Source organism: Malaclemys terrapin, chromosome 5 (assembly GCF_027887155.1).
Source record: "Malaclemys terrapin pileata isolate rMalTer1 chromosome 5, rMalTer1.hap1, whole genome shotgun sequence".
Taxonomy (NCBI): domain Eukaryota; kingdom Metazoa; phylum Chordata; order Testudines; family Emydidae; genus Malaclemys; species Malaclemys terrapin.
In genome coordinates this window covers 115,223,587-115,251,159 of record NC_071509.1, presented here as the reverse complement: position 1 = coordinate 115,251,159, position 27,573 = coordinate 115,223,587, and the positions used below count along the sequence as shown (strand labels likewise).

Below are 27,573 nucleotides of genomic sequence, written 5' to 3'. Positions count from 1 at the left end.
GAATGCTGTAGTCAGCTGTGAGCGCCTCATCTTATTAAAAAAAAAAAAGACAATACAGAAGTGAAGGAAGATAGAGGAATAATTGGAGACATGGGTGCAGAAGAGTAGAAGTAATCCATATTAAGATTAAAAACACTGAGCCAAGTGCTGCTCACCTACATTGGTGTGCATCTGGAGTGACTCCATGAAAGTGCTTTTAATTTGGAAAGAAGAACAAGAGTATATAATAATGCTATTAAAAATATTGGTTGACTTCGTACATTCAGTTTTTCTTTTCCATAATACAAGACCAAGGAGACATACCAATTAAAAAGACAATACATTTGAAACAGAGTACAGGAAACACTTTCATGCAACATATAATTCATCTGTGGCACTCAGAGTAAGATGGCTGGTGGAGGGGATTTTGCATCTTTCCCTGAAGCATCTAGTCACTGTTGAAAACAGAATAATGAACTAGATGGGGCCATTGATCTCTCCTAGTACATTTATTCTTATATTCAATGTTATTAGGTGCACCAGAAATCAAGCAGCGTTACAGAAAAATTATTGCATGTATATGTGATTTTTGGCACTATAAAAAGCCCCATAGATAACCCTGCTCAAATATAAGAAGAAAAGTCCATTACAATTTTTTGAGCAGTTAGATATTAAATCAGAGACTTCCCTGTCAACATATTTCAGCTCATTTCCAAGTCTGTTATCTCCTGCATTGGCCTTTGTTTTCCTTTATTGGTCAGAATTGTAAAGCTGAGAAAAGAAGAAACAAAGCAAAAAAAAAAAAATTCAGAGGCAGAAACAATGCCACTTGACTATTATACAGAAAATCAGTGATATTATATAAACTGAATGATCGTTATTTTAAGGCATTTAACAATGAGTTTAGAGGTTGGGGGAAGAAAAAGTTGTAGAATTCACACTACAATACGGAGACAAGATGAGCTGTGTATTTGAAAGTTTCCCCACACTGCTCCATCAGTATGACTGGGCTTGGCAGAATTCGATTTTTTTTTTTTTTTTTTTTATAATTTCAACAGATAATATGAATGTTTGTTTAATTTTTAAGAATTTTGTTTTTTATTGATTTTAAGATTTCACAATAGTGAAAAAATTATGGGGAGGTTCAGACTATAGTAGGGATTAGACAAAGATTATTTAATGACAGTAAACAATGAGATTAAAAACATTAAAGCTTTATAACCATCAAAACACAAACTGTCATTATCACATGTCAAGATATACAAAACATCCTTAAATCAAACTCTATTCGTTCTCAAGCAGCATTTTTCATGCTTTGTCTATCTATAAATTCTGTTATTGATGGAAATATTTTTTCATTCGTTTGTGGGTGTATGGCGAAGTCTATGTTTACTGATATTCACTGATAAAAATCTAATCTTTCCAAGTCTTATCCTTCCATGTGTTAGCTGTGGGTACATCTACACTACAGGGGGGAGTCGATTTAAGATACGCAAATTCAGCTACGTGAATAGCGTAGCTGAATTCGACGTATCGCAGCCGACTTACCCCGTTGTGAGGACGGCGGCAAAATCGACTTCTGCGGCTTTCTGTTGGCGGCGCTTACTACCACCTCCACTGGTGGAGTAAGAGCGCTGATTCGGGGATCGATTGTCGCGTCCCGACGGGACGCGATAAATCGATCCCCGAGAGGTCGATTTCTACCCGCCGATTCAGGCGGGTAGTATAGACCTAGCCTGTATTTAGGGTAGACTGCCCCAAGGGCCGATAGGAGAGAACAAGTTTTATGCGTCTTCCATCCTTGTCCACTCCATTGAGACTACCAACGAGCATGCCAGCCATGGTGATTGCGTTTTGTAATGTGGACACCTTTTCAGTAGGAAATGGGCTGAGGCAACCAACTTCTTTCATGTAGGCCAAACTGCCATCTAATGGTATAATGGAATATATAGAACCCAGCACGATGAAAGCAAAAAAGGGGCTAATACAGATATAAGGAGAGGCAGGAAGTGGAGCAACTTAGTTGGAGCTGTTTTTGAAAAAGACAAAGTGATGCTTGTGGTGAAGCAAGCTGTCCTTGAGGGAAATGCTGATCTCCTTGTGACCATCTAGGCTGGAAGAGGTTGATACACACAACAGAAGATAAAAAGAAATAAACCCCCACTGGTCATCCTTATCCAGAAAGGCTGAAGTGTGTTGTCTTAAGGGAAATGACTGCTGGTTTAGATGGCCACCTGCCATACCAGAAGAAGACTAGTGTTTGTGTTCTACTAGAACATCCTGTAGAAAAAGGGAACCATGGAGGAGATTTTGCAATTCTTGGTGAAACAGCAGGCAGCAGCACAAGAGAAGTGTGCTGTGAGGACCAGCAAAAACAGACACACAGCATTATGCTCCAGATGTCGCAGGCCCAACCAAACAGCAGGAGATGCAGACAGCAGCATAGCAAGAGCACAAACTGATTGACCTGGCAATCGCCCCCAACAACAACTGGAAAAGCTAACCCAGGCCATAGGACTGAACCTAATTCACCAGCAGAGGCTGAAAACTACCAATGAAATATTTACTCCTAGGCCCCTTTTAAACCAAGATGGAACCAAAGGGTGGCCCAAAGATCTTCCTGGAAATGTTCAAACATGTAACCATTATGCCAGTGGACTACTTGGCTGGCACTGGTCTTATCCGATGAAGAGCAAGCTGCTTGTAGTGGCACAGTCAGACAGATGGCCTGGTCTTACTACTAGGTGAAGACAGCTATCTTGGGTAGTTTGAAAATAAATGGGGAGAAGAATTGCTGCTGGACCTGTGAAGAGAGGTTACAGGTCCTTTTGGGAACAAGACTTGGGGTTCCAGCATAAAGACTCAGGAATTTTTGCTAAGGGAGGCTAAAACCAGAAATGAGCTTGGCAATACAGGTGGCAACCTGATTAGTATCAACCTTCTAAGATCTGAGAAAATGAGCAAAGGCTTACTGATCTCCCCATGTTACTACAAACCTTAGTTGAAACCCAAAGCAGCCTTTCATTAGGGGAAAGAATATGTAGGAGATTTGAATGAGCAACAAAAGCAAGCCTTCCACTTGATAGTAAAGTTGGCCCAATCAGGACAGACTAACCTAATGTTCGACTGTGAATTTTACCAGTGTTCCAAACTAATACTAAACACACACTAGCTTTCTAGCATGCCTCTGGGTCATTTAATGACATTACATTTTTCTGAACCTCAGGAATGTGGTGGGTATTTTTTAAATGAGTTGGTAAATGAGCCGATCTACTTTTTGCCATGCTTCACCACCAATTCCCTCAACAATTTAGGCGCCACAACACTGTAGACAGAATTACTCCACAATCCTTCAACACGAACAGCAAAGACTCTATGTTGTCATTATTTAAATAGATGGAATTCCACAGCAACCCTCTTTATATACAGTAGAACCTCATAATTACAAACACCAGCATTCTGAACTGACTGGTCAACAACACACCTCATTTGGAACTGGAAGCATGCAATCAGGCAGCAGCAGAGACCCCCCCCCAAAAAAAGCAAATACTGTGTTAAAAGTAAACTACTAAAAATATAAAGTTTTTAAAAAATTGACAAGATAAGGAAACTGTTTCTGTGCTTGTTTTGTTTTTAAATTAAGACGGTTAAAAGCAGCAGTTTTCTTCTGCATAGTAAAGTTTCAAAGCTTTATTAAGTCAATGCTCAGTTGTAAACTTTTGAAAGAACAGCCATAACATTTTCTTCAGAGTTACATCTTTTCTGAGTTACAACCTCCATTCCCAAGGTGTTTGTAACTCTGAGGTTCTACTGTAATGAGAATGTGGAAGTGGCCCACTAACAACTTTGTGTGTTGTTTGTTCCATGTGCTTTAGCAAATTTAAGCTCCTCTAATCTCCTAATACAGTTTTGTCCTGTGTACACTTGTTAATCCCTCGTCTTCCTCGGAGCTGCCAGGATTTAATCAGCCAGAACAGTGGCAGGTCAAGGTGTAAAAGTGTCATGTGTTACTGGAATTCTGGGGCAGAGGGATGGCAGTTTCCCCTTCTCTGCTACTGAAAGGCAAGAAGCACTCTTAAAAAAAAGCTAAAAGATATAATTTGGTAGTGATGTGTTTATGCAGTCACATGCTTGTATATACTGCCTGGCTACATTGTAATATTACTTTTATCATCAGAATGCTGCCAAACCTTTAGTAAGCCTAAGTACCATATGTGACGGGTTTGGTCACAGAGACCCCCTTGGGACTGTCACCTGATGTGCTGAGATTACCTCCGAGCCTGTTTTCCCTGCCACTTTGGGACTCCAGAACCCTGTCTAGTTGAGCCAGACATGCTAGCCTGCTGCAACACATACCCAGGTCTGGTCCATGCCCCCAAAGCTGCAGGCTTTAACCAAAAACTGCTCAGCAGGTCCCCTATCTCCAGCACCCAGACACCCAGTTCCCAATGTGATCCAAACCCTAAATAAATCCGTTTTACTCTGTATAAAGCTTATACAGGGTAAACTCATAAATTGTCCGCCCTCTAGAACACTGATAGAGAGAGATGCACAGCTGTTTGCTCCCCCAGGTATTAATCATTTACTCTGGGTTTATCAATAAACAAAAGTGATTTTATTAAGTATAAAAAGTAGGATTTAAGTTCCCAAATGAGAGAGAGGATTTTATGCACCAATTACTCTCTTAATTTTGCAGGATCACTGCCTTTGTTCTCTCCACAGGGGCTTGAACACCAGTAGTTAATGGATGAGGTTAGCTAACATGCTGTCCTGAAACAAGCAAACACAAAGTTCAAAAGGCTAGTTGATGTCCTTCAAGAACTCATGTGGCTCACTGCACCAGAACAATTCAGTTTCTTCTTGATGGTTCCACTAACAGAGGGTTTCATCATTGTGATAATTGCTTCTCATAAATGACACAGCAATTACATGAACGTTTCTTTTAAAGGTGACGATCTTCATTAAATTGCCCCCTCAGCCAATAATAAAGATTACTGACCCCTGAGCCAGACCTATCTCCAAATGAGTCCTCAGCATTCCTATCTGCCATGCAACAAACAATGTTTTTCATAAAGATGAATAAGTCAAAGGATTTGAGTTGTTTGGATGAAGTGTATTATATCTTCAGTTTATGAGAACATAATATAGTTTGTGGAACATAGGCTTTGGAAAAAAAATAAAGCGACTATGCTAAATACAGTTATGCTAGTATAATTGACCATATCAACACCTGTGAATAACGCATTGATTTTTGGATGGCATTTGGATACTACAGTGATGCACAGCAGTATAAAACCCACTGAAATTTTTTTAAGGTAGATTCATAATTTACCCTAATTTTAGATAAATACAGCAAATAAAGTTGACCTGAGGGCCTGATACCTCGCTTTCACCAGTTGTACATTGAATTCAGTGAAGTTACTCCAGATTTCTACTTCTACACTTTCTACAAGTGAGATCAGAAGTATGCTTCATACCAGGCATTTACTTTCACTTTAAAAATTTGATTTTCCAAAGTTATGTGAGTCTTCTGGCTCTACATATTCTCTTATGATAAGAGTCAAACAGGACTATGTTAATGCAAACTAGGTACTTTTTAGTCTAGGTCTACACTTGTACGCTTATCTGGGTACTTGGCCATATACTGCTAGCATGTGTACCCTGTACCCACACTGAGGGTATATCTACACTGCAATTAGACACCTGTGGCTAGCCCATGCCAGCTGTCTCGGACTCGCAGGGCTGTTTAATTGCGGTGTAGATGTTCTGGCTTGAGCTGCAGCCCAAGCTCTGGGACTTCCCATCTCACAGAGTCCTAAGAGCCTGGACATCTACACTGCAATTAAACAGCCCCACAGCCCAAGCCCTGTGAGCTCAAGTCATCTGGCACAGGCCAACTGCGGCTTTTTAATTGCAATGTAGACATACCCTGTGTTCACATGTGCTGGGCACGGGTATATGCTGTGCACAGGCGTATACTCACATCCATGCTGCCCCTTTTTGGTACGCCATGGTAATGCTACCATTTCAGAGATCATATCCCACTGTCCTTTGTGTCACAGGAGACACTCTGGGAACCATTTTGCTGTGTGTTGCTGGTACTGTACACCACCTTCGCACACTTAGCAATGGCAGCTCCTGGTGATCTCTCTCTCTTGCCAAACTGCATTAAAGATGCGAGGCAAGTCCATGATGATGTGGTTCTACTCCTGCTTGCAGGACAAATGTTCATGTGATCCAGTACTAGATACTGGACAGAATGGGTCCAGAAAAATTTGAGACGCTGAAGGTGGCTGACTCAAAAGGCAAATGAAAATCCATGGGGATCTGTAAAGGAGTTTCCTGAGGCTTGTCTCCCAGATGGTGGTGGAATCTGACCACACCCAGGTACTTGCTCTAGATGGCTCCACCACAGGCCCTTGTTCCTTACTGCTCACAAGAGGCCCCTACTCCTTGCAGGCGTTCTTAGGTCTCTCCCTGGAAGTTTGCTGCACTCCCCACAGGGTTGGGGTGAAAATCGTCTGGACGGGATTTCACCCTGTAGCTCCAGAAGTCATACTAGCAATCTCCTGCTTGGCAATCCTGCTCCATCTCCACCAGATGACTGCAGTTTCCTCCCTTTTAAAGGCCTCCTGACTATCATATGTGCTTGACCCAGGACCCCTCTAGCACCTTCCTCATCAGTGTGGGGTCTATACACCCCATCCCAGGGTCCCATGGAATACATGTGTTGAATGCCAGGATTGCAACAGTATGCCCAGGGATGGACTGCCACTTCTGGTCCCAGAGAACCAGGCTGATGTGGTGGGACCACATTGTCTTGGAAACCTGGGATGACAACTAGTGACTGCAGAACTTCCAAATGAGGAAGCAGACCTTCCTGGAGATGTGAGAGCAGCTTCCCCCAACCTCCAGTGCCAGACCACTCATTTTTAGAAACCCATACCAGTATAGAAATGGGTGACTGGCAACACCTGACAGTACTGATTAGTTGCTAATCAGTTAGGGTTTGAAAAGTCAGCTGTCAGAGCGGTGGTGGTACACATTTGCCAGGCCATCGATATTGTAATCTGGTGGTTGCCACAACCAAAGTCCTTGAAACTATAGCAGGATTTCTGAGGATGGGGTTTCTGAAGTGTGCAAGGGTCACCGACAGAGCACGCATCCCAATATTTTGCCCACCAAAAGGGGCCAGTGAATATGTAAACCGAAAAGGTTACTATTCACTCATTCTCCAAGGCTTAGTGGACCACAGGGCTCAATTCTTGAACACCAATGTTGAATACACGGGAAAGGTCTGAGATGCTAGGGTGCTCAGGAGAGTGAGACTACATGGTGGGGGGAAGAAAGGACTCTATTTTCTAGAAACAATGTGGTTCTGTACAGTACTTCTGTCCCCAAAGTTTTTTGGGGAAATCCCGCATACCCACGCTTTAATGTGGCTCATGAAGCCATACTCCGACATCATAAACCCGCACACAAGCAACCACTCACCCACACCCCTTTACTGTGGCTACCATTTGTAAGGGGCAGGAAAGACGGGGGTGGAGGGAGAGGGGTGATGTTGGGTCTTTGCACAATTAGGCACAATCTTTGCAATCAGGCATAGTACAGAAAGAGGTATTTGTGCAAGCTTCTCCCCATTGTCCTGTGACAAATGTTACTTTAACATTTCAAATTTAGGTGCCTTAAGATAAGCCCCTAGATACATATTTAGGCATGCAAATAAATGGCCTGACTTTCAAAGTGCTTAAATGTGGATTTTGTTGTATAACCTCCCTGCAAGATTATCTGGAGAATCTTATATTTATTAGGCAGCAGTGTCTTGTGCCTTTGGTAGCCGACCAATTATGCAATGTTCTATCTCAGACTGGATCTAGATTTGATCCAGATTTCAGGCAGAACTGCAGTGACATTTTAACCAACAGATTAGTTCTTTCTCTGCTTGGCTGATGCTTGGATTACTGCCACTGCCACCTTCAGCTATATGTCTGTGTTCTGCACTGTGCCAACTCTTACTCTGCACTACGGCAGTCAGACTTAGAAGCTTTTGTTCTGGATCAGGCTGCAAACTCTCTCCTGGAATACACTGATAAAGTGCTGCAGAGGGGAAAGGATGTTGCCATAGGTCACACTGCAGTACAGAAGTAGATTCCCCTCTGTGTTCCATTAATCACTTTGATCAGATAACTTTAAGTGCAGGGCTCAGTAGGAGGGGCTGATATATCTAGCACTGTCATTCCACAAGGAAATGAAATTCAGCAACATACTGAAAATAGCAGAATCCATGAGTCCCAGCACAGAGCAGATCACCAGCCATAAGAAAGATCAGTGTGACTTTTTAGTGGTGCCATTAGAGCAGGTTCAGCCTTATATTTCTGCTGCTTGTGAGGAGCTGAGTGGGACATTCTGCATCCCTGTTACCAGCTAGACTCATCTACCACCTGGAAAGTAGCTTTATTCTGTTAGCTCATCATGTCTACTGTATCTAGTGCCTTTCCTATCGTTCTAAATATGACTGCACTCACCTCAAAGATCTTCCATCACTTTCTGTGATGCAATCAGAAGTAAAGAGCAAATATCCACCTAAAGAAATTCCCAGCTTTGGAGAGAGGGAAGTGGAATCCTTCTACAAATCCTCATCATGGTATTTTACTGTATAAATGTTCAGCCTTGGTGGTATTACAAAATCATTGAAATTAGGGTTGGAAAATACTTTTATTATGTTAAGGTCAAATAAGCCATTTCACCCTATGGATACAGACTAGTAAATACACTACAAATCTCACAACTAATTTTCAGCGTGATGGGCTCTTTCCTCGCTTGACTTGGTTGACTAATCAGCAATCTAACAGAATCCACTGTCAGATTTTTTTCCTGCTGTCAACATTATTTTTCCTTTTCCTTAATTTCAACCCATTAAATTGACCTGATCAGTCTCTTATCTTCAGACCTACCGTTCACTTAAAACGAACAGCTAAACAAAACAACTAAACTCAGATAAATGCCTTTTTGGGAACTGAGCAGTTGCAAGTGGTGCAGGTCAGGCTATCTCCTTGCTGCTGACTGCACTTGACAACCTGTGGTACAGGTGTGAGGACTCTGACACCTAGAAATGAAATTACAAAAATAGGAAGTGATTTTTCTGACCATTCAGTTTCATTCCAGTGGAATATTAGAATCATTTATGGTTGTGACACAGTATGGATAAAAATACACTCTTCAGAAAGATGTGTTTTCTTCCATTCCATAAGGGGAAAACTAGGTCTTTTTTGTGTATACACCCAAATTATAAATAACACTTGCCTTTCACCTCCCGGGGCTGCCAATCATTATCCATGGTTTTCATTCAATCATTCAATGTCTGTTTACCTGTAGTAGTTATTATTTAGCCAGTGGCTAGGAAGACACAGAGGGCTCTGGAGAAAGGGACTCAAATAAACATGTGTACCGGCCTTGGAAACAATGACAATAGACACAGAATATGGATAATTTGATGTATTTTTCTAATTCAGCCTGCTAATGCCTTGTATGTCTAAAAATGTTTATTTTATAATGGCAACAGAAATTTGATGCATTTTTGGAAATTTGATGTATTTTTAGCAAAAAAAGTCTATTGTTCATACATTTATGAACATTTATGATTAATTAAAATCTGACAAAGATGACCAATGGCGCAGTCAAAAGGGGAAAAAACAACCCTTCTGATGTGGTTTGAGCTGCTCCCACTAAATTCAATGGCAAAATTTCCATTGACATAAATAGAAGCTGTAGCTGGCCTAACATATGTATATATTTCTGCATGATTGTTTCTAACCCCTTAAAGTATCTAGTTTCTAGGTGAATGACTGGCAGCTTTGAGGGATTGGGTCCAGAGATAAGGGCAGTAGAAAGATGGGTCAGAACTCTTTCATGGAATGAATTCTATCCTTTCCATATCCCTGCTAATGGAACCCCCCACTGATTTCCCCAGACTTACTGTCCCCTTGCAACATGCTATCCTTGTCAGGACCGAGCAGAGGGCGTGTGTATATAGAATTGGAGAGAAGACTGGCAAAGATATGAAGTGGGCAGCAGTGGTGAGCTAGGCAGGTGGGAATAGGGAGGAAAACAGCAGTAAGGCAGTGGCATGAGCTAGAGCTCCACTATAGAGTCTATGGGAGGGGAAGGAGGCTGAGAAAAGGCCCCATTTCTTCTTGAGAAAGGAGGAGGAATAGCAGGTGGGTGAGGAGTATAAAGCACAATCAGGTGAAGAGTTAGTAATAATACTTCGTATCTAATTCAGCCAAATATCTAGTCTGATACCGAGAGATGGTCAGTAGACCAAATGCCATCAGTGGCAACACCTGCACATTGTGCCCCTGACAGTCAAAGCAAAATCATAGAAAACCCTCCAAGTGGGTCTTTTATTTCTAAAAAAACAAATTTATTTTAAATGGCAACAGAAGGCTTGGCAGGAATATTTTGTAAAGATTAATAACACCTGAAACAATTAAGTTACTCCAGACTTACACCAGTTTAGATGAGAGCAGAGTTTGGTTCAGTGCCCCTTAGGACATCAATGCCACCTGGAATATCCTTAATCTCTAGCAAACTTCCATTACCTTGACTGCTCCTGCAAAAGTAGACCATCCCCTGGGTGGAAACCTGGCCTCACTGAACTCAGTGGCAAAACCCCATTGACTTCAACGAGGACAGGATTTCACCCCATCCATTTTATATGTGGCTGTGTTTAAGTGTTACATTCTCTGTTCTCATGAGAATATGCTCCAACTGTCATACTCTGTGGTGTTTCCATCACAGTTCCCCTTATCTACATAACAGGAACAGGTGTGCAAACTGAAATTATTTCCTAGTGACTTTACAATATACTCCTTTATGGGGTGTAGTGTACACAACCCTGAGCAGCCAGCCAGCTCTGCTGACTAAGTTTGGTAGGCAGTGGGCAGAGCTACACTTCTGTCTACTCCCTACCAAATTCTCACCCAGATAAATTGTCTGGCGTGCTGTCCTTTATTCCCTTGAGCTCCCCAAGTTGTAATGTGGGTGGCCCTTTTCAGGTGCACAAAGGGAAAAGTGAGGTGTCAGGAATCCATACTTCGTCGTCCTACCTTGTGCACTTGCCTAATGGCTGGCCACCATCTTCCATATGTTTCTAGAGATAAAAGCATATTAAATGTATGTGGCAACAATTTTATACTTAATTTGCTATTGGTATTAATTAATAATTAATTCAATAAGTTTTATTTTTGGTACAATACTAAAATTAAAGAGTCTCTTGTATCCTTAACAAGTTAATTGTTTACACATGATTCACCAGTAACATTTTAAAACAAATTACAGGAATTGCATTCTTCACTATCTGGACTGTTGCATGTTAGTGGACTTTACTCTTTCATCAGCTGTTATTTTAATTGCTGACCAAAAGATTACTGAAAAATATCATCAACGTTCTTGGGACTTGCACACGTGCTGCAACTAGAATAAGTAGATAAATTCTGATAAGGTGGATGAAATAGATTTTATTACCATTGCACAAGTTGTGGGAATGGTATGTCTCTGATGTATTGGGCGATTAACCTTTTAATGAATAAGCAATGGACCCAGACTAAAAACCCACAAACACCCAAACTAAACCTTCAGATTCAAACACCACCAACCTTTGGAAAATGGGGGATTTGATACAATCATGTGGAGAAAGTGAATAAGGAAGTGTTATGTACAACTTCACATAAGACAAGAACCAGGGGTTGCCCAATGAAATTAATAAGCAGCAGATTTTAAACAAACAAAAGGAAGTGTTTCTTCAAGTAACACACAGTCAACCTGTGGAACTCATTGCCAGGGGATGCTGTGAAGGCCAAAAGCTTCAAAAAAGAATTAGATAAGTTAATGGAGGATAGGTTCATCAATGGGTATTTGCCAACATGGTCAGGGATGCAACCCTATGCTCTGGGTGTCCCTACCCTCTGACTGCCAGAAGCTGGGAGTGGATGACAGGATGGATCACTCAATAACTGCCCTGTTCTATTCATTCCCTGTGAAGCACCTGGTATTGGCCACTGTCAGAAGACAGGATAGTGGGCTAGATAGACCATTGGTCTGACCCAATATGGCTGTTCTTATGTTCTTAGTAAAAGTTTGGATTCATATTCTGATGTCAGGAAAAGCAGCTGAGTTTTTTCCAAGATTAAGGGAGCCATATGTTTCCTGACAGTAGCACCAATGACTCCAAATCAGTTGATCAAAATTCTTCTCTTAAAAGTAAATGTTCTAAATGAGTTGCAGAAATGGCATTTTTTTAGTTTCCTGCAAAATTACAAAAGCGCCTTGAAATGGGGGTTGGAAGTGCATAGTCTCTGATTATAATACTGTCAAGCAGTTTTTGAATCTTCAGTTCTTAAATGAGGAAAAAAGAATAGACGGTAGTCGGGAAAGTGCTGAGTGGGTGAATGGAGGTGATGGTTAAAAACAAGATGATCAACAATCAAAAAGTTTGCTTAGTTAGCAGCAAGCACGAAGTTAGTTAAGAGGTTAATTCCTTAGGCAGTTCATAGAGGGAATGTTAATAGTACCCTACACAAATCCTTACCTGACAGGTGTTAAATAAGAGAAGAGGAAAGCACCAACTGTAAGAAAAAGCAACTGGGATCTAGAATGGCTACTGAAGGAACAGGGCCTGTGTGATATATAAGATAGACACTGATCCCGCCCCCCCCCCATATATATAATAGTCAGGATTTATAGCACTGTATACTCTCAAAGCACTGTAATACATAACATAATTAATCCCCACAACACCACTGTGAAATATGGACATGTTATCCCCATTTTAAAGATGGAGAAACTGATGCTGTGAAATGCCCAAGGCCGCACTGTATCAGATCTAGGATAAGATTTCAGGAATTCCTGCCTCATCGCCCTTTGCCACCTTTATGCTGTTTGAAGACCCAAGGGATATGTACAACGTGTCTACTGGCATCTCTAGAAAATAAAATGGAAAGGAGTGGGGAGTTGCATGAGCACAAGGACTGAAAAAGAAGGGCTGCTGACGGAGGAGCTGAGATGGATTGTCTGGGAACACAAGCTGCCTGCTATCAAAGGATCTAGCAGTGGCTGCATTCCTAGAGGCATTGGCCTCCCTCGGGCACAATGCCCCAGAGTGCTTCTATTGAGGCAGTGTGCCTCCCATATACTCTTACCACACCTTCACAACTACAGTAGTGCTTTTTACTGACTACCGGATCAGTAGTAATTTAAAAAAATGTTTCATGGGGAAGGTTGAGCTTCCTGTGTGCTCCCCAGTCTTCCTAGGGCACTTAGAGACCTAGATTTGCAAGGGACTGGGGAGGAAATACACTTATGCTGCCCAGCTGAGTTTCTGATGAACACACTGTGGACTCTACATAGTAGAACTGCATCCTTCTGCCTGGGCAGGGGTCACTTTCATTAAATCCAACATGCAAGTTGCAATAGGGTAAGGGCAAGCAGTCCACTATGCACCTCCAACCTTTACTCACCTCAGTGGTCCTAGATGTGTAAAGCAGGAGAAGAGAATCTCCTGAGGCCAGATTGTCCCTGACAAGTACTGGGGGCAGCATAAAGCTGCCCTGCCCTACTCTTACTAGGCACATGATCTCTCCCAGAGCTTCTGCGTATAGACTGGGAGTGCACCCACTCTGCCACATTTGAAGGCGTGCAGCATGCTCCCTCCTAGATCTGGCCAGCTCTGCCCTTGGCCAGGGCACAAGGTGAGCCATGGACTCCCCTACTGCCTGCTCTCTTCACTATGAGTTGTAGGAGGGAGCAGTCACAGTGCTCTGGGGAGTACAGGGACTGTGGTTGTACTTGGCTGCTATACAAGGGCTGTGAGGAGGGTGTCTTTTTTACACCCTAAGCCTCCGCCACCTCCTTCCTTGTCACTAACACAGCAGCTGAATAGAATCTGGCCTTTGATCAATTAAATTATCTGGTATTTATTTTGTGTAGAGCAGAGCTGTAATTAGTCACCATCGTAAGTGTGAAAACAAGTTAATAGCCAGTTTCATTCATTTATAATGAAAAGAATGAATGTTTTTGCCACAGCAGTATAGCTCCTACCAAAGGTCTTAATTTCTCGGATTATTTGTTTCTCTTACCATCGGAGATCCCCTAAATAAAATGTAACATTTCCAGCAACTTTAGACGTCCTTAATTCTTCAGACTCTCCCGCTTCCCATTTCAGCACTCCAAATGAATAGTTAAATCTCCCTTTCTCCCTATTTCAGGCTTTCCACTTCCTTTGTGTTTTTGGGTTACGCCTTGAGTCTGTGCGGCCAAAGTTTACACAAACCTTTCCATTAAAGTTGTTTACGCTTCTCTCTTCTGATGCTGCTTCTTTTCTTGGCAGACCTTTTTCTTTTTTTAACTGGAATAATCACTTTCTGGAATGTTCCACGTAAGTTGTCAAACAACTTATTAGTCATTTAAATTTCAATATCTGTACACTTCTGTAACTAAAGGAAAATGTATCGGAGGCTAAATTCTGAAGCCCTTAGTTTGGGCCTGATGCAAAGCCTATTGAAGTCACTGGGAGATTTTTCATTGACTTCAGAAGACTTTGGTTCAGGATGCTACTTGGTCACACTAACACCAATGGGAGCTTTTGCCTGAGCAAGGATTTGGCCCTGTGTAAATGCAAGGCTCATAACAAGGTGCCTGCTTTACAGCCCTGGAGGACAAAGTGCTCTGTTTCTCTCTATGAGGTACAGTCTAAGCAATGATACTGAAAGCTCCTCCCTGCTTTTACACCAGTATGTCTCATCCCTTACCTAGAGGACATGTCTAGGGGTGAGAGAGACTAGTTCAGTTTCCCTGCTCACTTAAGGTGAGATTGTGGCTGGCTTCAGTACACAAGAGTGGAAAGTGCAAAAATGGGCCTTATCCTTTTTGTAGTCTCTTAGTAGGGGCCAGCCAAAATTGCATCCTTACGTCTTTCTGAGCACAAAGGTTATTCAGGGCTCATTTCCGCACACTTGCTAGCCTTTCCAGAAGAAACGAGGAAGGCTGGGAAGGACCATCAGGGGAACAGGATAACCTCAAAAGGGAGCTCAGGAGCCAGCGCCGGCTCTAGGCACCAGCGGCACCTTTTGAGAGGCGGCACTCTGGCTTTTTTTTGTTTGTTTGTTTGCTTCAGCAGTGGCATTCCGTTTTTTTTTTTTTTTTGGCTTGGGGCGGCAAAAAACCTGGAGCCAGCCCTGTCAGGAGCTGCACTCTCGAGAAGTCCAAGAAGGCATTGCCTACAATACCCACTGGATCATCCTGGCTCCACTCAAATCTGTGGCTTGTTGGCCTAATCTGGCCCGAAGTGTGAAATCTGTCCCATTGCAAAAGCCCTGCTAAGGTCTCTGGTACCATCAATGCCTTGGGCTTCTGTTGTGCCGGGGGCCATATGTTGATATTCTACACAGAGTGGATTTAACCCTTAATACTTGGCATCTGTGCTGAAACTGCCTACCAGATTGCCAGTCAGTGCCAATTGTGCCGGTAGTTTTTAATGCTTTTCTGTTGGAAAGTAGAGGGCACCGACTCTTTACACATAGACTGTTCATTTTTATTTTTAAATGGAATTTCCCCCAGCTCCCAGCTTTTTAATTATGAGGTGTTAAATCCCTTTCCCAGGATTAACTGCCATCCTTCAAAGCAGCGTAAGCTATTTTTGCACTGCCAATCTATACAAATCACAATGGCCATAAAAAACCTAACAGAGCCATGATTTGATCAAATAGGCACCTACATTGCACCAATTTGATTATGGTTAAAAAACAAAAGTTTGACTCCAGCGCTGGCATCTGGAAATGCTCAGATGTAAATGGCTGGATAGTTTTACCTTTGTAGTAAATACAGTGGGGCAGACCCTGCTCCCTGCCCCATCTTCTTTATGTCACTCCAGGCGGCACAAAAGAAATAGCAGATAGGCTGAAACGGCCAGTCTGAGGTTCTGTATGCAGAAGGGAATCACTGGGTGGTGTAAAGCCAGCATAATCAGCTCTTTGCCACCTGCTTCCAGCCTGGCTAATGCAGGGGGAAATCAGAGGGTGTGCCCAGAAATAACTGTGTGCCCTGTGGCTAGGCTCACTTGTGCCAGGGACCAAAGTAGCCTCCTGCTACTTCCAGGATGGGGGTTGGGGGAAATCGCAGGAAACCCCCTATGTAATCTCCCCTCCTTTGATTTAGCGAAAGCTGCTCAGATACACCTGAGGATCTGGCCATTTGTATTTGAAAGCCTGTTTGTAATGGTAGCCACCCTGATTTCTATCTAAATGTTTATTTTAAAATATAAGTCTCCATATTCAGTGGGGACCATTTTAAATAGTCTATATTTGCCACATATACTGCACAGTAGTATGTCTGAAATACCACAGTTAATTCACTATTCAAGTATAGGGAAATAGCTTTGCTTACTCACATACTAACTATTGGCAAAGTTCTGTCTTAATGACCTCAAGGGTAAGACTATAAAACCATTTGCACTTGATCCTGTACAGATATCATTTACAGTTGAATGTAATGATAACCCACAGTAAGTGCCTTTGGGAAAACTATGCAGTTGCAAAGTACTGTCCAATCTTGTGGCTAAAGCAATAAGCTGAAATTTAGAAGGTCTGAATTCTATTCTCAACTCTGCCAGAGATTTCCTGTGTGATCTTGGATAAATAATGTAACTTCTCTTTGCCTCAATCTCATAATTCCGCTCAGTGCTGTTAAAAATCTCAGAGAGAAGGTATTGTGGCTTCATCCAATTCCCATGCGAGTCTGTCCATTGACTTTATTATGAGTTAGATTGGGCCTCATACACATGCAAATGGGTAATTTGATGCTTTGCCATGTTACAGCTTGTTTGCCACATTGATATGGTCACTGGCTCATGATCATGTAACTCGTGCCACTTTTTGTAACAAATGCATGCAGCCAAACACATGATTTATGCAAGCTCTCATGGGCAGTAAAAATTCTTTTTGTTTCACTTATGCACTTGTTATGCCTTTGTGTGCACAAGACCATTTATGTTTTCTTAAGCTGCTGAGCTAATTTGCTCGCTAGCTCCCTCTCATGATGCACTTGATGTAAAAGGTTATAAATGAGTCACCAAAACCAACTATCCATATTATCAGAACTACGCTGAGGAAAGAGGATTTTAAAGGGGATGGCCCAAATGCATCCAAATTAACGTGACTGCTAGCACAATAATGTTTTACTGATTCAGACTTTGAACATAATTGCCCTATATCTATGTAAATCCTGGACTTTAGTTGGCCTCAAAGATACTGCGGTGCTCCATAGACGGTGATTTTTAAGTTCTGTTTTACTTACATTTTTATATTTTATCATTTAGAAAAATCATTTATTTGTACACATAGCTAGTGTGGATCACCAAATCTACTATCAACAGGGTGAAAGGGCCAGCTTTCTGCTCTGGCCCCAGAACCCTAGCTGGCTAGAGAGCTGACAGGAAATCCCACCCCTGCTGCCATCTGTCTTCTGATTGAAGGAGGAGGAGGATTTGATTTAAGAAGGGACTACATAGGCTGCAAGGATAAAGCAGACTGAGAGTTTTTTGAGCTCAGGGCTGGGGGACAGGGTGGGGCCTTTTTGCATGGACAGTAGAAGGCTTAAATCAAATAGCATGCAAGAATCTTCCAGAACCCAAAAGGAAGAGAATACTATGATCAGTGACTGATGTTGGGGAGCACCTGGGCTTTTTTTCACTGATGAAAGTGACTGCTTCTGATCAAACTTAGTGATTGTTACTAATAATGGTCTTGCAATGATTTCTGGCGAATTCCTGCCTCCCTAAAAGGCCGTAGGAGGAGCCTCCACCCCAAGGCAAGGAGCTTTGGAACATGCTACAAGAGAAGGGAGTCCCCCTGCACTAGTGTCTGTAACTACATGTCCCTGTTAAACATTGCCCTCCCTCTTACATTGCCTCCCATTGTTTTTTAAACCCTCTTGTCTCCTAATTCCAATAGTAAACCCTTCTGGGTGGGGACTGTCTTTTGTTATGTGTTGTACAGCACCTAGTGAAATGGGTCCCTGATCTTGATTAGGTGCTTTGGTTGCTATTGCAATACAAATAGCAACCATATAGAAAGACATTACGTACATCTTGCATATTAAATATTACCTCTTGCTATTTTAAATGAATTGCTTCCACTCATAAAACTAAGTAGTATTTTATAGTGCAATTTACATTGGAAAACTGTAATGTGTGCAATATTTCTCACCCGTCTCTTGTGCAGTGATAGCTTTTCATATTAATGCTTCAGAAAAAAGAATGTCATTATCCTGTTCAAATTGTGTGTCCTAATAAACTGATTTGGTAGTTAGTGTCTCACCATTTTTAATTGCTACATTTGTACTAAAGATCAACAGAATTGCTGACAGTGCAAGTTATTTTCTTAAATAAGCATTTGAAAATTGGTAGCCATTTTTAATGGATGTTTAGTGTTCTAGACAATTCAGAAAAGAATTGGTCTCATTACATCCCTAGCTGCAACATTGACACTATATAGAGAATGATAGGGCAGGATGAGATAGAGAGTTGAAATGTCAGCAGCAAATTATAGGAGTGATGAAGTCCGCTGGCATGGAAATAATAATTAACAGGATCACTGCTGTAAAGATTATCCTATCTTCTTGATATAGCTCTTCTCCCCTCTAATAAGAGGATCTTTAACCACTTTTCCATGGTGAAGGATAATTCACAGTTGAACATTTTCTCTGTAATCTTCTCCCTTTATTGTTTAACCCACTTCCTGCTCTCTCTTTGGCCTCTCAGAACTGGCCTTGGGTGTGTTAAAGGGTCGGAGAATCAGTTTTGTGTTCTTGGGGCCCTTTAACAGATGCTGTTGTCTACATTTCTAGTGGTATCTTGCAGAAGGCTGTGACACCTTCCCAAATTCGTATCTTTCAGGCTGGTCCTCCTCGTCACCTTTAAAGATCTCAGCACAGAGGTTGCTAACTCTAGCAGCCTTTCTGCTTCTGGGCTTTTGTTGTCAATCATCTCCAGTTTCATGTGCTTTGTGGACTGTGTCCCCACAGAGTGAACTGGGACCCAGTGAACAGTCTTGTGGGCCTCTGATGGGGTCATCAGTGGTGTGGTAGGTACTTGAGCCCTCTGAAGGAAACAAGTGAGCCCTCTGAAGTGTTGAGGAACTAGGGACTAGTGGCCCACTATCACCGAGAAACAGGCAACTGGGCAATCATGAGGTCAGGGATGGCGCCACAAACATGTTGGTCTCATGTCAGAGAAAGGAGTCCTTGTTCAAAGAGGTCCAACTTGAAAAATAATTAAGGTATTTTATCTGGAGGAGGCTCACATGAGCCCCTTGTTTCCAAGTCTGGGCCTTGGGCCCTATAAAGGAGTGCCTGGCCTGTAGTGCCCCCTGCTGACCTAGTGCTGCAGGCACTTCCATCCTCAGTTTCCCTTCTCTCAGAGCCCCTTAAGAACTCTATGCAGCTCAAAAGAATAGAAGACAAAATTCATCTGCTAGAGTTCCCAAAACAATCTAGAACTAAAGTCTCTCCCCTTGGCTCACAGGGGTTGCACAGCCTCCTCCTTGAGGCCTGTGGTCTCTGAAGTCCCTCTCACTTAGGAGCCCTGAGGGCCTTTTATCAAGCGTAGGTGGTTGTTATCCAATTAACTACCCGGACAGGCTCATTCCCCTTAAATTAGCTCATCACAGGTAGTCTGGGCCTAGACTCCCCTTAAAGGGGCCAGCAACCCTGTGAGCGGGAGAATCTCAGCTTTCATTTTAGAAACAGAGTCGTTAGCCTTTGCTTTCGTGGTAATTGCCTTAAAAATGCAAACTGATATAAATCTATTGCTAAGATTGAAAGTCATACTCCTCTGGGCTCCACATGTGCAGCAGGAGGCATGTGGAGGAAGCTAAATTTCATCCCACCTATACACGTTCCTCACTACACTCTTTATGTGACATAAGTAGAGTTGGGTGGGAACCAATTTTCCCATCCCACATGAATTTTCAAGAGTCTACAAAATGTTCTTGTCCCTAATTTGGACAAAAAGTCAATCTCTAAAAGTTTTGCAAGCAAAAAATCCCCCCCCCCCCATTGAAATCACGTCAATCTAAACTTTTTGTTTCAATAATTTTGATTTTTGACTCGTTCTTTGTTACATTTTTACACATTTTACTACAAATTAACTTACATTTCTAAATGAAAAGTTGTTTGACCCAAAATCTGGAACTTTGTCTTTTAAAAATTTCAAAATGGGATGTTTCAACAATTTTGAACCTCTGTTTCAGCATTTTTCAAAATAGGAAATTAACCAAAACCGACCATTTCCCAGACCAGTTTCGGTTACAATGAATAAGCAATTTCCAACAAAAAATGTTTTGATGAAAAATTTCTGAACAGCTCTTGATATTAGTCAACCTTGCAGTGTCTCTCAGAATCATCTCCCTGACCTTTCCCTAAACCTTTAGGCTGACTCTGTATATAGTGAGTGATAACCATGGTCAGAAATTGGTTATAATTGTGGGAAAGGTTCCAAAAATTGTCTTGTAACACACCTCAAAATACAGAAGATGACAGTGCTTATGTAATTGTTCAGCTCTTTGAGAGCCCACACTGTTGCTGTGGCAACTGCTGTCTACAACCACACATGCTTCTAGGTGATGTACCACCGTAGACCCTGTAAACTACATGTACTTGGGACATTGCCTCGAAACATAGGTGGGTAATAGGAGAAGGGGGAAAAAATGAAAATGTCAACAGTTGAGATGGCAAATTTTTGAGAGAGCCCTTTGTTAAAATTTTGTCAGCACTTCACTTAGTCTAATATTCAGTTTGGTTGAGGGGTTGAGCAATGTTTCTGTTCAGTTTTCATGTCTGTCAAACTGGTTCAGCAGTCGCTAATCTGATGTCAGTCTGGATGGAGGGGGAGCTTTCCCAATAGTTATATTAGTCATTAATGATGTGACTGCAGCTACAATCACAGTAAATCTACAGACGACTGAGTATCAAGTCCTAAATAGTTCAGAAGAGCTAACAATCTCAAATTGGTACACGCACTAATAAATCTGTTGCATCCCTCCCACACTCAGGCTGCAGTATACCCATAACCTTTCATTGAAGACTCACCGTTACATATGAAAGTAAATCCCTTGAAGTCAATGGAAAGACTCTTAATTTACATCAGTGTAAGATGGATCAGAATCTGTCTGAATGTGATCACTAACACAGTACATGCACTTGCAGAGCCTGCTAGTACTATTATAAATGTCCCCAAGAAATTGCAAATTGCATGTATATTCTGAAAAGGCATTCAACATAGCATATACTAGCACTGGTATATCCTGGCACAGGCATATATTGGTACCCTGTGAGGCAGTGGCTGTGCAGCCATGGCCCAGGAGGCAGATCATCTTTAGAATGGCAGAGTTTCTTGCCTACTGTACTAGCAGTCACAATTACCATAGAAGGTCTGTTTTTTTTTCCTCACTACTCAGGCAGAATAAGGTCATCGTGGATATTTTACGGTCAGCACATCTCTAATCTTATGTACCTTGCTATTATAATTACAACATAAATATTCATGTGGGAATACTTAAGAAATCAGCTTCCTTTGGCATTGTATGGGATATGCATAATTATCACTGCAATTTTTGACAGATTTAAACTGTCAAGTCTGTTTACACTGCAGTGGAAAAGTATTTACTGAGCCATACAAATGTTACATTTTCTTGTTACAGATGCAAATGTATGTTGCTTCAGTTTGCTAAGGATAAAAATTATACGTCTGGTTAAGAAAATGTCAGAATTGGCCTTCCCACATCCTATTAGTATAGGGACACACTTGTTTTCCCCCAGGAATTTCAGTCAAGTATAAGATCTTGTTGTCTAGGAAATTGTTGAGAAATGCCAGAATTTATATGAATTATTAAAGTAAACCCTAGGCTGCTGAGCCATCCACTTACCACAGTTACAGAGTCATTTGGTTGACAAAGTAACAAACATGGCAGTGGCCTAAGGCTTAAGATTAAAACAACAAAACCAATGAAACATCCCCCTTCCTCCCCCCTGTTCTTTAAAGGATCAAATGCTGGAGCTTCCCGGGATGTATGAGTATCCTCAGCTTCCCAATGAAATCTATGAGAGATGAAGGGCCTGAGCACCTCGAGAGCTGGCACTAAAATAACTGGGTCCTCTTTCATTAACAGACTGCAGAGTTAAGAAGGCACATCCTGTCCTAGTTTTGTGACTTATAATAATAAGAAGCAGTACTGCCGACCCCAAATGCTGAAAGATCATGAGTCAGGCCTCCCCAAAATTCTGATTGGCTTAAAAATCATGCAAGTTTTCAAAACAATAAACGCTGGGTTCTTTTTATTTGCTTTTGACTTCTGAGTATTTAAGGTGCACGTGGGTCACATTTTCAAGCTTTTCTCTGCAACCACGCAGGTTAGAAACGTACCTTTTTTAAAATGAAAGGTGAGATTCTTGTCTCCAGGAGTTGAGGCGTTAAGTAAAATATCAAATGTCATGAGACGTGAAATAAAATTATCAGTGGCGACAGTGAGATCACAGGAAAGAAGCCCCTCAGCCTTCTGAAGACCTCCTGAATATCCTGTTCAATCACAGAGGTCCCAGTCCTGAAGTCCTTGCTCTGACAAAGCTCCCATCGCTTTCAATCTACCTATAGGAGTTTTACATGAATGATAAGTCACAGGTTTTGTCACAGCTACCTACTAACAGTGGAGGTTCAATAGGGCATTCTGGCTGGCTCCCTTTTTGGTATAAAGCTACTTTAAACATCTATGTGCTTCCTCTAGCTGTTTGTGTAGGTTCTTACATCATACCAATCACCATGATATCAGTGAGCCCCCTCATTTCACTTTACTTTACCATTGTCATGCTGACTATTCCTCGTTATTTTTCTCCCATTCCTAATGGCGCAGCCCCAATTCTCCACAGAGGAATTCAAAGAATCATAGCAAATAACTGGATGAACAAGAATTGTTTTTAAAAGTTAAATTGAAATAAGCCTGAAATTGCCTTTTGACTGCAAACATGTACCGAGTTCTTTTCTTTCCATGACTCTTCCCCTTAATGGCTGCAGCATTACTTCATTTCAGCCATTAGTAGTCTGGATTTCATCTTTGTTTGTGAGTTCTCTATACAGGAACATATTAAACTTGGTTTTGGATGTTCTTTCTAGTATCTGCGGAACATTGCCAGAATATGTTCCTTTCTTTCTTGGGCTGATATGAAGACATTAGTCCATGATTTTATCACATAAAGACTAAACTACAATCATTGTCTTTTTAAAGGATTCCAATAAAATCATTTATGGATTATACAAAAGGCAGCAAATGTTCATGTTAAGACATTCCTCATTTGCTGAGATGTGCGCACTGGTACTGGTAGCCTGTTGCACTGATTCTGTAAAAATGCTGCTTCTGAAATGCAGTGGTCTTTACAGCGTAGGTCTCATCTGCCTTCGAAGTGTTCTGTACTGACTTTGTTTTGAGATCTTCTGGGTTTGGAGGCCTGAGGTCCATTTAAATCAGATTTCTGTTGATCCGGGCCTCAAAATCCATCTCTGGCCCTCCTTCCCAGCTGTGGCAGGGGAGAGACCCCCCCCCATCTTTCCCAGCCCCAGCTTGGGGTCTGCTGTGGTGCGGGAGAGAGGGCACATCCATTGCATTAGAAAGAAAAGACTACTGATATTAAAATATGAGTTGTGTGCTTTTATTTGTAGAACAAAAACCCGTTTATTATTAAGGTTTTTTTATATAGCGCTTTTACGCAAAGCACTTTTCAATTGTTAGCTAACGGTACAAACAACAATTGGAAAGATCATTAAGTGGTCCGCCGAGACCCTCAGCAATTTTCAAGTGGTCTGTGAAAAAAAAAGTTTGAGAACCACTGATCTAAATATTTCAAATCATTTTCCTTTTCAGTTTGTATGATGAAAAACATATGTACATAGTGCCATTCATATAAACATCCCAGAGCCCTTTGAAGAAGTAATATACATTATGCTAGAACAACTGGGCTGATTATACACAAGTTTAAAATAAATTTGAATTTTGAATACAATAGTAAATTTATCCAGTGTAACCTTCAAAAGAAACCCTCACATAGGGGATATGTGGTTAGACGTGTCTGTGATTTGGAGGTGAACTAAGCAATCCCAAGACAGAAGACTATTCTAATGTTTCACAAATAATACAACAGCAGAGAGCTTCTAAGAATACTCTCCAAATGATGCACTTAAATTCCTTTAGGTGAAGCACATTTTAATCCAGGTTCTCAAAGTAAAGGTAGGATCTCCAAACACACAGGAAACTCTCAGGAAACTTAAGTAGCATAATTTAATTGTCCAGACCCCCTAGCTCAAAGGCTTCCATCTCTTTCTAAACAGCCCCAAGAATAAAGCTTCAGCCCTTGGAGTAAAATCCCCGCTAGGCAGATTCCTCTGAGGAATGGCTTTCCAATGAGCTTGCAAAGTGAGGTTTGTATAATTGCAGGCAGCGCCCAAAAAGCCCATAGAGGTGAACTAAACTCTTTTGTTACTTTACCCCAGTTAGGCCCAGCAAGAACCCTTATTCAAGGGCGTCCAACTGCTTTTTCAGTTCCCCTGACTCATAGGTGGCTACTTTGCCACAATTTCCCAGCATCCATCACTTCACAATGAATTCTACCAGCAGCTTGTGAACCAAGAGCGCCAGAACGAATTGTATGACAGGAAAATAAAATATGATGAGCCTTGTGTGGTGGACCATGAAATGCCTTGAATGTTAACAATGGAATCTTTGTTAGAACGGGAAGCTAATGTTATGACCTGAGTACAGATGAAATATGACTGAGCCAGAGTTTAGATGCATGTAGAACATTTTTTTCAAGCTATAGGATGATAGCTTCTGAGTTTAGGAACTAGCCTTGTTTGAACAGATTGCTATTGATGTATAGTACCAGCTGTAGGACCGGAGAACAGAATTGCCATGGTCCATTTTTTAAAACACTATACTAAATATCCCTAAAGAGAGCTTTATTCTTAAAGTCAAATCTTGAAGTTCTTACTCGGGAAAACCTCTTATTGATTTTAGTTGTAGAATTTAGGATTAATGGCTTTGTATTAAGTTTAGCCAGAAATACACAAAAAAATAAGGAAGACTATGGCCAGGCTGGGTGAAAGAGAAAGTTAAGGGCTGGTTTGGTTTGACTGGCCAGTATTGGTGATTCTAGGCTCTATGAAACTAAAATTGCTCACCCACCCACAGAGGAGAAAGTTATGAGATTACAACAAAGTTATAATCTAATGGCTCATGCTTTAAATATGCTTTGTCTACAACTCAACTACAGCTTTCGGGTACCTTTAGTGTCAGAGTCAGCCAGTCAGGTGCATTCTGGGGTCTCAAGGAGAGCTGGAGCTGGCTAGAGTGACTCTGTGGTACCCAAAAAGAGAGGGTGAGTTTTAAGAATAGTTTGTGCTCCTCTTAGCTTTGCTATTTGTTGTATTCTACACATAATTGTATGGTTAAGTCATTCCCTCATCCAAAAAGAATTGTAAATCACTATTACATTTTCACTGGTTACGCCAATTTGAAAACGTGTGCAGAATCACTCAGACCAATGCAGTGCAGTGGTCATAGAAACAGAGCTGTGGCATAGTGTTTGCAACTACATAAGCTTTTTGAATTAAAATGTGCAGTATTCTGTTCAGTTTTTAATTTTTTAAATAAATATTCTGAATCTGATGATAAGTTTAGAATGACACCATTTGAACTATGCAACTACGTTGTAGCCATGTTGGTCCCAGGATATTAGAGAGACAAGGTGAACTAATAAACTGAAGGTAGTTGGGTATTGAGTATACACTTTTGCATAAGAGTTAACAGCAGGACACAAAGAGAAGGTTTCAGATAACTAATACTTCTCTAATTTAACTAGTGTATATTCTCTGTGAAGTAGTTTAATAGATAATTAAAACTAAACTATGATTCTCAACATAAATGAATAAAGTACATTTGGTGATGTGTTATCCTTACTTTTTAAAAATTGTTTTTGTTCATTTGATATCTCACTAAGTTGAGTAATTCTCAGTGGGGCTCTTGGTCATTAGTACAAATTAGCAAGTTTTTTTTGTATTTCTTTTTTTCTTTGCCAGGAAGGTTTTTAAAGAAAAGTAAACATTTTTACAACTCATTTAAGGTACTTAAGATGCCTAATTACAGAAAGTGCAAGAATGAAAGGTTCAGAAAATTGGGCTTAATCACAAATTCATTACACTCACTGATCATTAACTTAATTATACCATCCATGGGTGAAATGCATATCGTTTCTACTAATAAAAATAGAGCAATTAAGTTCTACATCAAGGAGCAAATGCAGTTAGTTACCATTACTGTGTAATTCCATAACAGTTTTTTCACCCCTGGTTAATTCAGTGACTGCCCTTATTTATGCTTCCTAGCATCTTAGCTATGCAAAATCATTTACTAGAAAATGGTAGAGATGTGTTTTCACTCTTAAAAAAAACAAACACCTTGGATAGATGCCACCAAGTAAGTGGCAATACCTTAACCATATGTGTGTTGAAAAGGTCACTAGGACCTCTTCCATCCTTCTCAAGGGGAGTGCTAGCCTCTCCTTTCATACAACACTATGAGACAGTTAAGTTTGCCTTGCAGCTTAAAACCAGGGCTCTGAGGTTTGTTCTTGTCATTCAGTATGTTCATCAGCTCCCTTTCATATGGGAATAGAACATCAATACTATTTATATATTTTTATTAATTTTTATATTTTATTTTTTATTTATGTTTATTTTTATTTATTTATTTATTTATATAAAGTTTAGCCACAAATACAGAAAGATAAGGAAGACTATGGCCAGGCTGAGTGAAAGAGAAAGTTAAGGGTTGGGTTGGTTTGACTGGCCAGTGTTGGTGATTCTAGGCTCTATGAAACTGAAATTGCTCACCCACCCATAGAGGAGAAAGTTATGAGGTTACAACAAAGTTATAATCTAATGGCCCATGCTTTAAATATGCTTTGTCTACAACTCAACTACAGCTTTCAGGTACCTTTGGTGTCAGAGCCAGCCAGTCAGGTGCATTCTGGGGTCTCAAGGAGAGCTGGAGCTGGCTAGAGTGACTCTGTGGTACCCAAAAAGAAGGTGAGTTTTAAGAATAGTTTGTGCTCCTCAAAAAATTAACATGAGTTTATTGTGATAAAATCATGCAGTAATATGTCACTTCCTCTGCAATTCAGCATTCATTAATGGATCATTAATTTAAAGTATCACCATGAGTGCATTCCTGCTCTCAGACGATGGCCATCTCTTACCCTCTTATGACCTGTTGTCAAACTATGTTCCCTCTCAATGAAAGAGTTCAGTTTCTTTAAATTCCGCTCCTTGTGGACAAGGAGCCTGGTTGTCAGCCAAGGATACACTGGCACAAAGGAAACCTAAAGCTGCCCTAACAGCTGCCATGATTTTGGTTAATCCACCAGTAATGAAAAGCTGACATAGCCAGACCTGTGTTCCTACTCACCCTCAAAAAAGGTAGGGAATGGATAGAGATG

At 41.1% G+C, this 27,573-nt stretch overlaps 1 non-coding gene across 1 annotated transcript; it reads right to left on the bottom strand.

The window, feature by feature from the left end:
* Window positions 1–26,526: 26,526 nt before the first annotated feature.
* Window positions 26,527–26,651, bottom strand: LOC128838771 (U6atac minor spliceosomal RNA). Its single transcript, XR_008445273.1, has one exon. It is a non-coding gene; the product is annotated as a U6atac minor spliceosomal RNA (small nuclear RNA).
* Between the last annotated feature and the right edge of the window lie 922 nt (window positions 26,652–27,573).